Genomic DNA, 5,912 nt, shown 5'->3' on the forward strand with positions numbered 1-5,912 from the left:
TTCTTATGAAAAATAAAATCTTATTTAACAAAAATAAGCAGTGACATTCTATTTTACTGAAAATAAGGCAATGTTATGAATAACATTTGCACTGAGAGAACACTATCAGCGTTTATTAATGTGAATAGAAAAGTTGAACTCCTTTGGAATGTACAAGCATCCGGATCAAATGAATACATGACGAAATCCTGCTACATGAGTCTTTTTGAAATAATTTATTTCTTACAGGTCCACGATTCATTACTCATGGGAATTTCTCTTCACCACCACTATGATGAGGCAAAGATTCCCAAACCCCAAGAGCTCTATAAAACCCCTCCCACCTCACACATACCTCAGTCTTTACTTTGCCTCCGCTGGAGGTGGTTGAAGAATGAAGATGTGCGTTTGATTCTTCAGAGAAAGGGTTTTTTCAGTCTATGTTGAGGCCCCTGAGAGTACAGTGATTGTCAGAGGGATGTATTTGGGGAATGGTTTATAATCCGATGATTTCACCTCATGGGAAATCCTTCATAGGCCCTTTGTAATTGGTTGCAGGGACGTGTCCTCTGCCTCCCTTTATAGATCTATATTACACTCCTATTCCATAACCTCTGCTGATATGTTTCACTACTGGTTTGGCTGTCTGCTACTTGTTTGATAGTGGACGAGTGTCTATGGGTAAGTGTGTTTTATTTAGCTACTTAATGGACACTTTAAAATATTTATACGTTTTTCTATACTTATATTTGAAAATAGTAGTGTGGGTTTTTTTTTTTTTTTTTTTTGATTGAGGTTTTTAAAAGGGTTTACAGTCAAATAAAGAGAAACAAAAATTTACATCATTAATGCAAGTGCACAATCACTTATCAAGAGCACACAATATAAGAAAACTATGAATAAACATTTAAGCAATAGCAGTGATCTCAGAACATTTTTGTGTCTTAGAGAGAGAATATAAACGGTAAATATATTTGCAAACCCTAATATAGAATGCCTAAATATAAACTGACTTTGCATTGAAAAAAGAAAAACTCAGGAGGCCACTCTTGGACTTCGAATATTGACAATACATTAGTAATAATAGAAGGTGTCATAAAAATAAACAAAAGCAAGATCACTGTTGAGCACCGCAGTAAAGACCTCATTTCTTTCCTAAGATATGGAGAGTCCACAACGTCATCAATTACTAGTGGGAATATCACTCCTGGCCAGCAGGAGGAGGCAAAGAGCACCACAGCAAAGCTGTTAAGTGTCACTCCCCTAACGATAATCCCCAGTCATTCTCTTTGCCTCTGTCAATGGAGGAGGTGAAGTTTTGGTAAAAAAAGAACCATACACGAGGCAGCACCTTGCTGACAAGTCACTGTTAATGAGACGATGTCCTCCACAAAATCCCCCTGTGTGGCACACTCTCCTTTCACTCCGCCCCCTAAAAAACTTCACACTGAAATCCACATCCAACACTGTGTTAAGAGGCGACCAATTACACACCTAGTCACACGCTGGTATTAACTAGTGCTGATCTTGGGGACCCACCTTGTGAAATCCAGGGCTCAGATTCCTCACCCGCGGCATTCGTATGTGCTCCAGTCGGTGGTGAAGTCGAGACGGTGAAGGATCCCTACAGCACGCCAGCGTGTGCACAACCAGGTTCTGGGTGTGTTTGACGTCATGATGGGAGGCGGGTAGACAGGATAGAATGGAAAGAGCCAACTGCTTCTAAACCCTTGATGCCGGTGTCACACGGAGGAAATATTTTGCTGCTGACTATTTTGAGAGGCTGTCATCCGTGCCATATTCATATCCAGTAAAAGTTCACGAATAATCGTAGCTTACGGCAACAGCCGAAACGCGTCAGCGTACGTGGGAAACCACTACTCCACTTTTGCCCCAAGGGTTTTTCAAGCTGGTAACCTGTGTTTTTATGTATACCTTTTAAATAAAGGACATTTCTTTTTGCTTTCATCCGGTGCCTCATTTGCCTTTTGTTCGTGAAGTTTTGGTGTCTGAAGAAAATTGGATTTCTTTTTGCTACAAGCAAGTTTTTTGGGTATAGCTGTAGTCCACGTCAATCTCTGCAGTAAAGTAGTAGTGGCTTTAAAGCAGTTAGGAACTTGTCAGGTGGGCCTTGCTGCTTTTCCTAACATATTTACTGCCCATGGTATAGAAAGCCAGAGTAGGTTCACTCTGTTCTCTCTCTTCTCCACAGGAGTATGTGTCCTTTCACGCCTTGTGAGCTGTCCTCCTGCCGGACGGCTAGATGTACAGGTAAGTGCTAGTTTCTCAGATCTCTGTCTGTTTCCTCAGGCTTCCCTGAGGAAACAGACAGAGATCTGAGAAACTAGTTGCTTGTTTATCCATTGTTACGGTCACATTTGTGACATTTTATATTGTATTTTACTGCACCATTAAACTATGGTATTTTAACTCTTTGCTGAGAGCCTGAGCTTGATTGAAATCTACCCTGGAGTGATTTGTTGCACTGCCTTGGTCAGTGAACTGGGACACTGTGAATTCCCAGTCTGCCTCTATAAGCACAACAGAGTGCTGCTTTACTTGTGAGTATAAAATCTGTATTCACCTATTTTTACATTTGTCCAAACTATATCACACGAGGAGGCGCCCTTGTCTTTGTGATTTTCTTTGCACAGAGAGAGTATTTACCCAGACTGGTTTTGTGACAAGGAGCTGACTTCTGGATTTAAGGGAGAATCTTATATATGTGCTACCCAGGAGGACTAATAAACCTCTGAAGTGCCCTCCTAATCTTGGGACTGTCTGAGCATCAATATCATATACAGATAAGAACTTATTAGAGACTTAATACTATTTATTCATTATATATTGTTTTAAGCTGCATTTTCTGTTTATATTGATCTCATCACATCACATTTGATGAGAGTCCATGTCTCATTTTTTCTGTAATTGTCATTATTATTTTGTCTTTATACATTATTATCTGATCATTTTATATTATTTTTAAGTTTTTATTGTTTTTACTATACTTCAGTATTATCCTACAGATTGTTTTAGATATTTCTTCTAGCGCCCCCTAGAGTTACGCTTGCATAGTGTAACAGGTATTTCTCCAACATAGGTGTGTCCGGTCCACGGCGTCATCCTTACTTGTGGGATATTCTCTTCCCCAACAGGAAATGGCAAAGAGCCCAGCAAAGCTGGTCACATGATCCCTCCTAGGCTCCGCCTACCCCAGTCATTCTCTTTGCCGTTGTACAGGCAACATCTCCACGGAGATGGCTTAGAGTTTTTTAGTGTTTAACTGTAGTTTTTATTATTCAATCAAGAGTTTGTTATTTTAAAATAGTGCTGGTATGTACTATTTACTCAGAAACAGAAAAGAGATGAAGATTTCTGTTTGTATGAGGAAAATGATTTTAGCACCGTAACTAAAATCCATGGCTGTTCCACACAGGACTGTTGAGAGCAATTAACTTCAGTTGGGGGAACAGTGTGCAGTCTCTTACTGCTTGAGGTATGACACATTCTAACAAGACGATGTAATGCTGGAAGCTGTCATTTTCCCTATGGGATCCGGTAAGCCATGTTTATTAAGATAGTAAATAAGGGCTTCACAAGGGCTTATTAAGACTGTAGACTTTTTCTGGGCTAAATCGATTCATTATTAACACATATTTAGCCTTGAGGAATCATTTATTCTGGGTATTTTGATATGATTATATCGGCAGGCACTGTTTTAGACACCTTATTCTTTAGGGGCTTTCCCTAATCATAGTCAGAGCCTCATTTTCGCGCCGGTATGGCGCACTTGTTTTTGAGGACAGCATGGCATGCAGCTGCATGTGTGTGGAGCTCTGATACATAGAAAAGTCTTTCTGAAGGCATCATTTGGTATCGTATTCCCCTTTGGGCTTGGTTGGGTCTCAGCAAAGCAGATTCCAGGGACTGTAAAGGGGTTAAATATAAAAACGGCTCCGGTTCCGTTATTTTAAGGGTTAAAGCTTCCAAATTTGGTGTGCAATACTTTTAAGGCTTTAAGACACTGTGGTGAAATTTTGGTGAATTTTGAACAATTCCTTCATACTTTTTCGCAATTGCAGTAATAAAGTGTGTTTAGTTTAAAATTTAAAGTGACAGTAACGGTTTTATTTTAAAACGTTTTTTGTGCTTTGTTATCAAGTTTATGCCTGTTTAACATGTCTGAACTACCAGATAGATTGTGTTCTGACTGTGGGGAAACCAAGGTTCCTTCTCATTTAACTATATGTATTTTATGTCATAAAATTTTTTTTAGTAAAAATGATGCCCAAGATGATTCCTCAAGTGAGGGGAGTAAGCATGGTACTGCATCATCCCCTCCTTCGTCTACACCAGTCTTGCCCATACAGGAGGCCCCTAGTACATCTAGTGCGCCAATACTCCTTACTATGCAACATTTAACGGCTGTAATGGATAATTCTATCAAAAACATTTTAGCCAATATGCCCACTTATCAGCGAAAGCGCGACTGCTCTGTTTTAGAAAATTCTGTAGAGCATGAGAACGCTGATGATATGGTTTCTGAAGGGCCCCTACACCAGTCTGAGGGGGCCAGGGAGGTTTTGTCTGAGGGAGAAATTTCAGATTCAGGAAACATTTCTCAACAAGCTGAACCTGATGTGATTACTTTTAAATTTAAGTTGGAACATCTCCGCGCTCTGCTTAAGGAGGTGTTATCCAATTTGGATGATTGTGATTATCTGGTCATTCCAGAACCACTATGTAAAATGGAAAAGTTCTTAGAGGCCCCGGGGCCCCCCGAAGCTTTTCCTATATCCAAGCGGGTGGCGTACATTGTTATTAAAGAATGGGACAGGCCCGGTATACCTTTAGTACCTCCCCCCATATTTATAAAATTGTTTTCCTATAGTCGACCCCAGAAAGGACTGATGGCAGACAGTCCCCAAGGTCGAGGGGGCGGTTTCTACTCTACACAAGCGCGCCACTATACCCATAGAAGATAGTTGTGCTTTCCAAGATCCTATGGATAAAAAATTAGAAGGTCTGCTAAAGATGTTTGTTCAGCAAGGTTCCCTTCTACAACCAATTGCATGCATTGTCCCTGTCACTGCAGCCGCGTGTTTCTAGTTTGATGAGCTAGGAAAGGCGATTATTAGTAATTCTTCTTCTTATGAGGAGATTATGGACAGAATTCGTGCTCTTAAATTGGCTAATTCTTTCACCCTAGACGCCACCTTGCAATTGGCTAGGTTAGCGGCGAAGGAAAAAATGGGTTTGCTATTGTGGCGCAGAGCGCTTTGGTTAAAATCTTGGGCAGCGGATGCGTCTTCCAAGAACAAATTGCTTGACATTCCTTTCAAGGGGAAAACACTCTTTGGCCCTGACTTGAAAGAGATTATCTCTGATATCACTGGGGGCAAGGGCCACGCCCTTCCTCAGGATAGGTCTTTTCAAGACCAAAAATAAACCTAAGTTTCGTCCCTTTCGCAGAAACGGATCAGCCCCAAGGGCTACGTCCTCTAAGCAGGAAGGTAATACTTCTCAAGCCAATCCAGCCTGGAGACCTATGCAAGGCTGGAACAAAGGAAAGCAGGCCAGGAAACCTGCCACTGCTACCAAGACAGCATGAAATGCGGGCCCCCGATCCGGGACCGGATCTGGTGGGGGGCAGACTCTCTCTCTTTGCTCAGGCTTGGGCAAGAGATGTTCTGGATCCCTGGGCGCTAGAAATAGTCTCCCAAGGTTATTCTCTGGAGTTCAAGGGGCTTCCTCCAAGGGGGAGGTTCCACAGGTCTCAGTTGTCTTCAGACCACATAAGAAGACAGGCATTCTTACATTGGGTAGAAGACCTGCTAAAAATGGGAGTGATTCATCCTGTTCCATTAGGAGAACAAGGGATGGGGTTCTACTCCAATCTGTTCATAGTTCCCAAAAAAGAGGGAACGTTCAGA

At 41.4% G+C, this 5,912-nt stretch overlaps 1 protein-coding gene across 1 annotated transcript in view; it reads left to right on the forward strand.

Annotated features, from left to right (window-relative positions):
* The window catches only part of EIF2A (eukaryotic translation initiation factor 2A), a 351,702-nt gene extending 351,665 nt beyond the window's left edge, over window positions 1–37 (forward strand). Inside the window, exon 14 of the mRNA XM_053710036.1 lies at window positions 1–37. This exon is cut by the window's left edge and continues 689 nt beyond it. The gene's annotated coding sequence lies outside the window, so the exon portion shown is untranslated.
* Window positions 38–5,912: the final 5,875 nt, after the last annotated feature.

The sequence above is a fragment of the Bombina bombina genome, chromosome 4 (genome assembly GCF_027579735.1).
Source record: "Bombina bombina isolate aBomBom1 chromosome 4, aBomBom1.pri, whole genome shotgun sequence".
Lineage (NCBI taxonomy): Eukaryota > Metazoa > Chordata > Amphibia > Anura > Bombinatoridae > Bombina > Bombina bombina.